The sequence below is a fragment of the Talpa occidentalis genome, unplaced genomic scaffold, assembly GCF_014898055.3.
Source record: "Talpa occidentalis isolate TD23 unplaced genomic scaffold, MPIMG_talOcc4v2.1 talOcc4.2, whole genome shotgun sequence".
Taxonomy (NCBI): Eukaryota; Metazoa; Chordata; class Mammalia; order Eulipotyphla; family Talpidae; genus Talpa; species Talpa occidentalis.
This window is the reverse complement of record NW_023602073.1, coordinates 10,997,750-11,010,193: the sequence shown is the minus strand read 5'-3', so window position 1 is coordinate 11,010,193 and position 12,444 is coordinate 10,997,750. Positions and strand designations below refer to the sequence as shown.

General features: G+C 40.2%; 1 long non-coding RNA gene across 8 annotated transcripts in view; it reads left to right on the top strand.

Moving 5' to 3' along the window:
* The window catches only part of LOC119251683 (uncharacterized), a 110,484-nt gene that overhangs the window by 32,204 nt on the left and 65,836 nt on the right, over positions 1-12,444 (top strand). For 4 of the 8 annotated variants that reach the window (XR_008553000.1, XR_008553002.1, XR_008553003.1 and 1 more), the window contains exon 4: positions 5,872-5,970. This is a non-coding gene — a long non-coding RNA (uncharacterized LOC119251683). Of the gene's footprint in view, positions 1-5,871; positions 5,971-6,266; positions 6,487-7,821; positions 8,543-12,444 lie in introns of those variants that run through there. The other 4 variants (XR_008553005.1, XR_008553001.1, XR_005126564.2 and 1 more) reach the window with 2 other exon arrangements.

Below are 12,444 nucleotides of genomic sequence, written 5' to 3'. Positions count from 1 at the left end.
AACTTCAAATGCTGTCTTCCTAGCTTTCTTTTCTTTCGCTCTATGGAGCATGATGTACCAAAGATCTTGTTCTAGAAGTTTTTGCGAGATGCTTTTTACAGCACTCCCTTTAAATTCCAACTCTAAGTGTCATTCCCCTCTTTTGAAGAATGACTATATTTATAATTCAGGCCTTGAACCCCTGGGAAGCCTTGAAGGTACTTTAAGGAGCATTAGAGTCTATATTTATACCAAGTATTATAAAAGACAGAATAAATGTACTGAGATACATATACGATCATTTTTCATATATGGTAATATTTAATAACTATAAAACCTGCTGCATTCACGACAGCTTTTGGAAGACTCAACCAACAGAGACTAAAACCAAAAATACCATTATCAGGTGAAAAATGGGCTGCCATTCTTGAAAAGTTTGGAAACTACTAGAGAACAGGAGTGGAAAGTGTCACCCATATGTTGAGTTTCCGTTTCAACTAAAGTTCCTTGTGTGCCTCTGTGAACTCACATGATCAAAGGCTATGAATCATGCTTATATAACACACTGGTAACAAAAGTGTAGTGCATTAGGATTTGGGGTTAGGGAGGAGCACATTCAAATGATTTGCTAATATGGAGACTGAAGCTTTTTTTTTTTTTTTTTCAATGCTCTCAAATGACCACATGTGGCTCAGTGGGTGACAGTTGTCTGTAGAGGTCTATAAACTTGAATCTTGCAGCCAGCCAAGTAGGAGCCACTGACTCCTAATTAAGGAGAGGACTCCATGAAATGCACCCAACTCCACTCCATTTCCCAAATTCGGCCACACTTCTCCCACCTCCAGGATGAAAGCGGGGTCAGGGGAACTGGGTGGTGAGAGTCGAGGAGTGCTGAGTGCCCACAAGCAGCAGAACTATGAAAAGGTTCCTGTGTTTTGAATTGCAAACTCAGGGTAAGTGGCAGACAAAATGCATAATTAGATTGAATCCCCCCCCCCTTGTACCAATAGAAACAAAACCTACTGTCTGACATGTGACTATGAAAGACAAGGGGAAAAGGAGGCACTTCTGACACAATCCCAAAGTTGTCAGCAACCAGGAAAATGTCAGCGTCCTCTGAGTAGGCAAATAAATCCATTCATTTAATACACTTTACAGCAGTTTTTATTGTTTACAAATAATTACAGCTCTCTTTCATGTTTCCACGGTCTGGGGCTAAGGAGAGAAGGGGATTGGACCTGTTAACCTTCATGTGCCTCTAAGAAGTAGTTTATGGCTGGCCAGGTGCAAATGCCATATCTAATCTCTCCCTGTGTCTGTGTCTAGCAGCTGCAGCAGTTGGAGGGAGTTAGGGAGTTATTAAATATCAAGGAAATGTTTGAGCCACTATTGTTCCACTTGAGGGTGGTAAGAGAAGTTTGTACATTGTTTTCCATTCGGGAAGAGCAGCAGTCCTAAGGGAAAAAGGCCTTTTTGCTGAGATCCTAGCAATGGGGATAAGGGCACAGTGACCTGCCCCAAGTCCAGGGGTGATGTGAGATCCTTTGTCAGTCTCTTTCCTTTTGGACCCTGTGACTTCTGCAGTTGCAAAAGCCTCGAGTGTACTTTCCTTCCTGCTACTAGTTCTCTGTGTATATGGACCAGACACCCAGGTACTCAGAGCCAAAGTCTCTTCACCCAAAAAACAAAAGCTTCCTTTAACCCTGCATGACACCAGGACATTTTATTTTTTTTAATATTTTATTTTATATAATTCTTACATCATTTTTCATCTTTGCACAATGTATGCATTTTCATTATGGTTCTATTCCCCATACAATTGAACCACCCCCCCTTATTTTGACTCTAGTCCTTCCTCTCCCTGCCCCTCCCTACTCCCCCCACCCCCGTAGTGTGTCTCTGGTTTATAGTTGCTTGTTGATTTTGATTTTTACTTTGTATTGATTAGTCTTTTTCCTGGTCCCTTATTTAGGTTTTCCAAATTCCTGCTATGAGTGAGACCATCCGGTATTTTTCTTTTTTCTTTCTGGCTTATTTTGCTGAGCATGATCCCTTCCAGCTCTATCCATGTTGCTGCAAACTGCATGTGTTTATCTTTTTTTGATTGCTGAGTAATATTCCATGGTGTATATGTACCACATCTTCTTCTTCTTTTTTTTTTTTTTTGTGGGACCCTCGCCGGCAGCTGGGGAACGAACCGGTGCTGCAGAGGCTGCCCACAGCCTCACAGCCCAGCGCTCAACCTCTGCACCACGAAGGGAGGCCCTGTACCACATCTTCTTGATCCAGTCATCTATTTTTGGGCATTTGTGTTGTTTCCATAGCTTAGCTGTTGTACATAGTGCTGCTATAAACATAGGGGTGCAGGTGCCCTTTGGAATTAATGAAACCAGGACATTTTAAAAGTGGACAATGAAATTTCAGGTCAAATAAAGTGAAATCCTGGAGAGAGAGATGGAAGATTGAAGGGTGGTTGGGTGGAGTTACAGAGGAGAAATGGATGGGATCAAATGCAAGGCTTTCGTGAGTTAATTAGACAAAGTAGTAGATGGCAATTGACATTGGCTGTGAGAACATGAGGATGAGTGATGGAGGCTCAGAAATTACTGGAAGCCTAAACTGGAACAAGGACATCTGAGCCTCAGAATCCTTATCTGAATCATGAGAAGTGGATCGCTGCCAGATCCCTTTTCGTGTTATGTATTTATATTGAATGCTGCCACCGGTGCAGAACAGGGATAGACACGTAAAAAGGAAGTAGGACAAAATCTGTGTAATCAACTAATGAAGAAAGGACAGTCCCAGGTAACAGCTACCTGTGGACGGTACAGCTTGGAAAAGTCCAGTCAAGCAGGAGGATGGTTTGTTGTGATACACTGTAGTGATGTTTTTGGCTATGCTCTATTCAGTGTTCTTCCCCTCCCTGCCAACCTGCCCAGTCATTGAGAGGAGGCCTGTAGCATCCAGAGCAGGTAGCCACTGTACTTGCTAAATGTGACAGAATGCTGATGACAGAAGCTTCACCAGAGAAGGGTTATTTGTGTCACATGACAAGGACCCTGGTGGTGTGCAGTTGTGGGTGGGACATCATGCCTCAGGCTACTTTTTTTCCTGTCAAAATGTGGCTTTCACTCTCGGGCTTTTACACTCACCTATTCTGATGGATTTGGCTTTTTTTTTTTTTAAATTTTTTACATATTGTTCATTTTTAAACAATATTTGCTTCCCCCCACCTCAGATGTAGTCCCCATAGAATTCCCTTCACCAACACACCCATGCACCATCACCTCAGTCCCCTGGGCTTCTCCCTCCCTCCCTCTGATCCCTCTCCCGCCTCCTCCCCTGCAGGATGTCTCTGGTTTATTATGTCTGTTTTTGTTTTGTGGTGTTTTGTAATTTTTTTACACTGATGTCTTATTTGGTTCCCCTATATTCCTCCTATAAATGAAACCTTCCGATATTTTTCTTTTTTCTTCTGACTTATTTCACTGAGCATAATTCCTTCTAGCTCCATCCAAGTTGCTGCGAATGGTGTGAGTTTATCTTTTTTGATTGCTGAATAGTATTCCATTGTGTGTATATACCATATCTTCCTGATCCAGTCATCTATTTTTGGGCATTTGGGTTGTTTCCAGGTTTTACCATATTGTAAATAGTGCTGCAATATACATAGGGGTGCAGGTGTTCTTTTGAATCAGTGTTTTTGTGTCCTTTGGGTAGATCCCCAGGAGTGGAATTGCAGGGTCATATGGCAGCTCCATTTTTAGTAGACTGAGGAATCTCCAGACAGCTTTCCACAGTGGTTGGACCAGTTTGCACTCCCACCAGCAATGCAGGAGAGTTCCTTTTTCTCCACATCTTCGCCAACATTTGTTGTTATTTTTTTTTTTTTTGATATGTGCCATTCTTACTGGTCTGGCTTCTTTGGTGCACTTACCTGGAAACCCACCTGCTGCTTTTACTTCATTGGCCAGTATTGGGTCATATGATCATCCCTGGCAGTAGGTGATGTGGGAGACAGAGTACTTTAATTGGGGCCATTGCTACAATTGAACCTAGTCATGCATTTGTTGGTAGGGAAAAAGGTGACAATGGCTACTGGTAATAGGGTAATAGGTGTGGCTGTCATAAGACTCTCATGAGATTCAAAGATCACACAGACCGGGGAGATAATAAATACAATGGATGATAGAGTCAGAGTGCAGAAGGATCTCAACAGACTAGAACCATAAAATGGAGAGAACACATAGAATTCAACAGGGTTAAAGTCATATCTAAGAATCTCAAAAGTCAGTGCTACACAAAGAAAAGGGGGAAATACTTCTTACCAAACACCTTCTAAAAAGAGCTATTTTAACTTCATTCGAGAGTAGTCATCATCATAATATCTGACATTTCTTAAATGTTGACTCTGCTCATTTAATCCTCATAGTAATTATCTAAGTTAGACCAATTATTAGAATCCCTGCTTTATTTTTTCTTTGAAAACCGAGAAATACAAAGAACTTGACCAAAGTCCTATGGCTGGTAACTGGGTAGGCTAGAATTTGAATCAAACACCAGAGCTTTTATTACTGACCTCTGTATCACACTATTTCCCTAGAAAACATGATTTTGTTTAAAAAATTAATCCTGTCTGGGACCGCATTGATAGTGTCACAATATCTATGTGTAGGGAGGTAGGAGTCTTTGTCTTTCCAGACCATAACATACTTGCAGCATTGTTCTTAATTCTAGAACATTTAGACAGCGCCTTCCTCACCCATACCACCTTTCATAGGCTAAGGAGGCTCCAGGCTGACTCCCCCTTGTTTTTGACCCCATCCGTGTCTCCTCAGATCTCTCACCAGTTGACTCTTTTATCTCCAACTTCTCACTTTTCCACAAATTCTTTTGCCTTAGCCAATTAACTTAAAAAGTTTCACTCCTAAATAGATAACCCCCAGATCTTATTAGAAATACTTTTAAAACTACTACTTCTAGTGAGTCCTTGTTAAACATACTTCTTAAAAGAATATTCAACATATGCTGTCTATTCCTCCTTACCTCCGACTCACATCTTCCTCAATTTCCAGCTGTTTTGGAAACCCCCAGCAATAGTAAAATACAAGTCCCCCGCTCAGAGGCAGCCCTCTAGATAAGTCAAAGATGTTGACAAACTGGACGTTGACTGCTTGTATGTTAAAGGCTGCTCATTTATCTGATGTGTATCCAGAAAGTATTCCAAAATCTGTTAAGAAGTCTAATTTTGACAGATGTATTCTCCTACTAAATCAATATGACTTCCAGTTTACTATGAGTTTCTGAACTTAAACTCTGCATAATCTTATTGACTCCCTATTGGTTTTCTCCTTATATTATTTTACTCATAAGAAGGCTGCCTTTGATATGTAGGAAATAATTTTGGGGGCTATAACATTATTTAACTTACTGTGGAAACACTGTTCTGCTGAGTGTTGAAATGGCCATTCCATTTTGAATTATTAGTGAAATAAGTACTCGTGCCATGAGGAATCTGAGAAAAGGATATTTGTTATCTCTGTTGACCCTGGATTGTCATTTCCAGCACATTCTCTTAGCATAGAAAGGGCCCGAATCACTTTGGGAAAACACTTTGGAAGTAAATAATTTCACAAAGGCATGAAAAACCCTAAGTTTCCATTGCAACTATAATATAATTATATCTAGAGTATATGAGGAACTAAGTGGTCCTGGAAAGTTCTAATTCTTGCCAATTTTAACTCTTAGACCACTCGGTATCCAGTGCATTGTAGCAAGCAATATTCTTCAAGCTAAAATCCTAAAGGTAGAAGTGAAATAACTAAATTCCCTCTTAAGATCCAAAGAATATATATATATTTTTAACCAGATCCTTATTTGGCTTTTTTTCAGCCTTTCATTCTTGTCCACTTTCAAGGCATGATTAGAACAAGAAATTGCCAATGATGAGATGGAATGAGAGCCCAGGGTCTGGAACCGTGAGGGTAGAAGGTAAGCAGTTCTATACCATTAGGTCATTTTGGAATACTGGAATTACGCAAAAATTGAAAGAATACTTTATATAGCTATGCTTATATAGCCTTTCCCCCTTTTCATAGTCCATTCACACGCATGATGCATTTGTGTGCATCACTCACAAAACGTTTTCATTCTCAGCTTGAAATTACAATAGGCCTGAGGTAGAGAAGGTAAGCGGTTTGCCTGATGCCTTCTATCGTCTAGCTCAAAGAACCTCTCCCCATGCCACAAACCTGCACTTATTTGCTTTTATCTCTGATCTCTATTAGCTTCCATTCCTGAAATGAAGGGAGGGAAGGCAGAGGAAAGAGGAAGGAGAGGAAAAGAAAGGATTCTGGCCATTCAGTCTTATTTTTACAACGGAGTAAGAATTTAGTGATACTTGGACATCATTTTGCAAGCACATCCAAAGTTAGAAAGAGCCCTATGTTAATAAACAAAGAAGACACTTACACCACTACCTATTTTTTCCAAACAGACTGCATGTAATGATCAACTTTTAAAAGCTAATAAACTTTACTGTATGTAATGCAGGGAAAAAACAAGCTTCCTACTAGTTTTTAACCTACATTTAGCGCCTATGTTTTATATATTATATTTCACCAAATAAATGCTCTTCCGAAGAGTAATAGCTTAGCGTTAAGCAGAACTAGCAAAAAAGAATAGCCTTTAAGTGTTCCACAGTTTAGGGAAATATTCTACTTAACGTGTTTTCATGGAGGGATCAAGTAGCATGCAATTATTTTGTAATTACCTTTCAGCCCCTTGCTATATAATTATTCATTTGGTTATATGTGCTTTACAAATTAGCACCCCCAAAGATCTAAAAAAAAAATTACACAGAACATGGTGATTATCCTTAGAGCTACATGGTTTCTCAAAGGGTAATTGCCATTTAATTTGCTAGGTCTGAATCCATATCATGACCTGTGGTAATCATGTACTTACAGAATAACTTGCAAGGCTGCTGGGACCTCAAAATACTGTGCATGGTACAAGTATGGGGAAGTGCTTAGGGACAGGTGCAAACCCCAGTGGTGAATGTTTGTCCATGATTCTGGCTATTCAGGGCTCACAAGCAATACTGTTGAATGCACACACGTGTGTGTGTGTGTGTGTGTGTTTGAGAGCAGGTGCATGAGTAAACACATACCTGCTGGTTCCTTAGTGCTTGCAAAGGCTGGCCAATTTCAGAGTGAGGAATTCTTTTATCCAGTCAGTCCGTGGTTGGTCCTGCTTAAAAAGACATACACATTTGTTAGATTTAATAGCTAGACAAGGGAAGAGAAAGGTCACACTTGCATTGTGAAATCAAAAGCAATAAAAGGAAAGATATCAGTCATTAAATATAAGGCTTTAAGCACACAGTTTGGAAAGAAAAGTACAGCAGACTATCTGAGGTCTTGATTGTAGAGACATCATAAAATGACAGGGCTCTAGGAGGTGGCCAAGTAACCCCCCACTCCAGCCCAAAGCATGGTGTGCTGAATGAAGCTGGCGCCTACTGACTTGTCTAAACTGATTAAACATTCAGGAATTTTGCATATAGATTATTCAACCATTGGGTTCTTGAAATCAGCCATGGTGGGAGTGTTTATACCCTGGACATTGAGAAATGCTACAAGCCAGGGTCTCCCCACCCCAGAGAGACAACTTATCATACTAATGACTTCAAATAGCATTAAAGGAACACTTTAGTGAACAGCCCATTTTTCGAATAATTTTTATTGGAGAGGGTCTCCTACTCACCAACTCTTACTCCACTTCAACCTTCCTCATGAGTGATTCCCACGACTGGTTTCTTGTTTTCCCTTCTTTCTTTAGGCTTTTCCAACTCACTCAGAGACTCTTTAAAGTGAGCACTCGTGCAGGAGGCCATATTTGAATATTGATAGTGAAGACCACTATTTGAGTTTGCATTCAGATCAGACAACTTGAGTGTGACTCCGCAAGCTTGTGTGTACCAGATGTGTGATTTGAGAACCACTCACCTCTTCAGGCTTTGGTTTTCACCATTTGTGAAAGGGGTGGAGGCATTTCCACTTAATAGAATTGTGGGATAATGCTGTCTTCTTGACATGGTTACTGTAGGGAGTAAATGAGTTATCTGTAAAGCATTTGGGACTCTGGTCATAGAAAGCAAGTCCTGTGCATGCATTTGTGTTTATGGTTCAGAAGATGATCATGTGTACCTGGTAAACTCAATAAAATGATAACTTCCTATTCTTTCCCTTTGGTAGTTCTGTTATTACACTGAATTGTTTTTAGGTTAAAATACCTTTGTCAGGCCTCCCTGGTGGCGCAGGCTGTTGAGCGCAATGCTGTGAAGCTGTCTGCAGCCTCTGCAGCGTGGGCTCAATCCCAGCTGGCCAGAGAGCAACCCACATGGCACGGCAGACCTTTCCTGTATTGCCTGCTGCTCCCCTCAGCAGTGTATTTCTGTCAGTCTGCCTGTTCTGTTCCCCACTCTATCTCTAGTGAGTCCTCTCACCCTCCTGCACATCTGGCCTGTACCCTGGTTCTTGTATGCATGAATAAATAAATATTTAAAAAAATAAAATACCTTTGTTGTCAGGGACTGGAAGGCTGATGTATGCTGGGCATCTGTGAACTTAATCCTCTGGGGCTTCCATACAAGGCCTCTCTCTCCAAAGCTTAATCTCATAATCAAATTCGTAGTTCTGAGATCTACAGTATGTGCAATTGATCAGTTGTCTCCTACAAGTGAAAACACACTCATGAACAAGGCTATGTGACTGCAGGAGCAAGATTTTGTAGGTTTTGCATTATGATCCCTAATACATTGTATGGTTTTAACATGGCTTCTGCAGTATATCTGAAATCATGCTGAAACCATGTCCATCAATAATCTCTCTGTGAATAGCAGTGGTTTCTTACATAATAGGATTTATGCAGAAGTAACACTGACACTTCAGATCTCTGTTATATATAGAAGTCAGGAATCACAGAGGAACTCTTTATTCTTCCAAGGGGGTTGTATCTGGTTTTCTGGGGGGTTGTTTTTTGCTTGTAATCTCTTAAAAAATCTTCACTAATTTCTGTGCAACTAATAATCATCTACCATGATTAGAAAAAAGAGGAAGAGGGGAAAGAAATAATCATGGTTAACTGCCACTGGGAGCATGTGTGAAGAATTCAAGCTAAGTGGTATATATGCACTGTTTCATGAATATACATGACAGCCGCTGAGGCACACAGTATCACTAACCTGCTTTATGGAAGAGGCAGTTGAGTCCCAGATGAGGGAATGAACTTGCCCAAGGTGATACCAATCACCAGCCTTAAGGATACAAGAGAGACTGTCTAAACTGAGAGCTTTATGCTCAACCGTTGTGCTTTATATTCTTAAGCATCTTAAATTCTGGGGTTGAAATAAAGAAACACCTGATTACAAAGTAGACATCATTAAATATACCACAATGTGTAAACTGGCACTCCAGAAAAAACCCAACCACCCTGGTTTTTAGTGCTTGCCCATTTCCATGGTGTAAATATTCCCAGTATGGTTGATTGATTTCAAACTGTCAATGATTTAATGCCCAGTTTTTACAATTTCTGCACATCACAGACTAAATATGTAGTAGGTAGGGTCTGATGTAGGTTTAGGAGAAAGACTCACATCTGTGTGAGCTTCCTTTTTCTCCCTTACCTGTAAAACAAAAAAGTTAAAAGAATCAATTGCTTTTCTTTATTTTTTTTTAAAATCCTCAGGAAGGGTTTGACTAGTGTGACTTAATAGTGTAGAAAGTACAGTATGTTGTTTTTAAGGTAAAAATGGAGACTCTGTTTGTCACTAATAACATCACTTTTTTTTTTTTTAAAGATTTATTTATTTATACAAGCACTGGGTACAGTCAGAAGCACGGGAGGGTGAGAGAATTCACCAGAGCCAGAGCGGGGAGCAGAGCAGGCAGAAGAACCAAAGTACACTGCTGAGGGGAGCAGCGGGCGGCAGGAGAGGTCTGCGCACCATGTGGGACCCTCCACCTGTGGCCAGGGAGCAGCCGGGGATCGAACCGGCGCTGCAGAGGCTGCGGGCAGCTTTGCAACCCAGTGCTCAACCGCTGCGCCACCAGGGAGCCCCGACTAATAACATCACTTTTGATAATAAAAATTTAGTGTTAAGTTTAATGAAATTCAATAAATATAGTCATCTGTTCCCCTTTCCATTCCTTTATCTTGTCTAGGTGCTATGTGGACTTGTTTTCTTATTGGGTAATAGATGGAAGAGTGACTTTGATTGTTTCTTTGTAATTTAACCTGTATTTTGATTTTCTAAGGCAAATGTTCTTAAGCTATGATATTTAATAGAATTCATTTCTTTTGCAATCTAATTTATTGTATTGCATATGCATATAGAAATATTATTGAGAAATGACCATAAACTTCACAATACTGCCATTGAGTATGTGAGGGGAAAAGGATTTACACATACCAAAATGAATATTTCCAGAAGACTTTAGAAAATCTTTTTTTTTAAATATATCTGTGCTAGAGAGAGCTGATTTCCAGCAAAGTCTATGGAGAGCCATCACTCTTGTGGGATTCACTCTAAAAAATATGTACCTTATTTTTCTGAATAAATATCTAGAATTAATGACAATTGATTAACCATTAAATATACAAAAAGTTCGATTGACTTTCTTAAAATATGTCATTCATTTTTACACACACATACACACACACACACCCCTTTTTAAAAATGCTCTGCTTCATAAGCTTTAAGTCAATATTTATAATTGAGAATTAGTAGTTCTTGGGGAACATGTTATTTCAGAATAGTTTAGAAATTTAGAAATTGAGCGATCTCTGAGATTTCCTCTCTAGGAAGACATTCTTTAGTGTTCCCTCATTCCTCTGAAAATACTGAAGATTGACCCCTGGTCAAGAAGAATGAAGGCAGGTACCTATCAAGATGAGTGTCTCCTGCCCTGGCCATCCAAGAACTTTCAAGTTCACTGGGGAGGACACTTGTGAACCGAAAGTCACAAAAGCAGTCGACCAGTGCTGTGAGAGGAATGATCTGCGAGAGGGTGTCTGCCACATGTGTCTAGAACATGCCTGATTACAAAGGACATGTGGGGATATTGCAGCAATATAGATTTTCTCTATTAAAAACCATTTCCTTTTTGGGAGAATATCCAAGATCTACAAAGAACTCAGCAACAAGAAAACAACCCAATCAAAAAATGGGCATAAGAACTAGACATGTCTCCAAAAAAGACATACAGATGGCCAACAGGCACATGAAAAAATGCTCATCGTCACATAACATCAGGGAAATGCAAATCAAAACCATAATGAGGTACAGTAACTTCACATCTGTGAAAGTGGCCTATATCAAAAAGACTAGAAAGAGTGTTGCAGAGGGTGTGGAGGAGAAGGAGCCTACTAAAAAGAGTATGGGGGCCTCCCTGGTGGTGCAGTGATTGAGCGCTGGGTTGTGAAGCTGCCTGCAGCCTCTGCAGCACCGGTTCGATCCCCGGCTGAGGCGAGGGTCCCACATGGTGCGAAGACCTCTCCTGCCGCCCGCTGCTCCCCTCAGCAGTGTACTTCGTCAGTCTGCCTGCTCTGCTTTCCGCTCTGACTCTGGTGAATTCTCTCACCCTCCCGTGCTTCTGACTGTACCCAGTGCTTATATAAATAAATAAATAAATCTTTAAAAAAAAAATAAAAAGAACATGGAAATTTTCTCCAAAGAATAAAAATCTACCCTATAACCCAGAAATTCCACTCTTATGGATCTACCTGAGAAATACAAACCATACTAATTCACAGAGATATGTGCATCCCAAGTTCACTGCAGCATTATTTACAGTAGCCGAGTTATGAATACAACCTAAGAGCCCAAAGACAGATGACTGGATTAGAAAACTCTGATGCCTGTGGACAATGGAATACTACTCAGCTGTGAAAAAAAAAATGAACTCTTGCCTTTGTGATTGAACAGGGATGGAACTGCAGGGGATTATGCTAAGTGAAATAAATCAGAAGGCAGGAGACAAAATACCAGATGATTTCATTCCTATATGGAATACAGAGAAACAAAGCAAAGGAACAGATAAAAGCAAACCCTTGAAATCTGAGTGTAGAACTGAGGCTGCCAGAATGAGACAGGCGGAAGCAAGGGAATGAGGGATCCTAATGGCTATAGAAGAAGGTTATTACTGTTTTGGTGGTGGGCTTGGATAACATACATTTGAGGAGGTGTGAACCTGTACCCCTAAACCTATACAGTGTTGTAAATCAGTGGCTCAGTACAAAATTATATAATGAAAAAAACTTGCTTTTTTTCATTACTCATTTGTACAGAATAACAGTAAAGATAAATTTCAGGACTTAGTTTTCTTCATTCTTAAAGTGAACTAAAGTACATTTGAACTGATAACCACATGTTCACGCGTGTAAATAGGAATACACCGCATT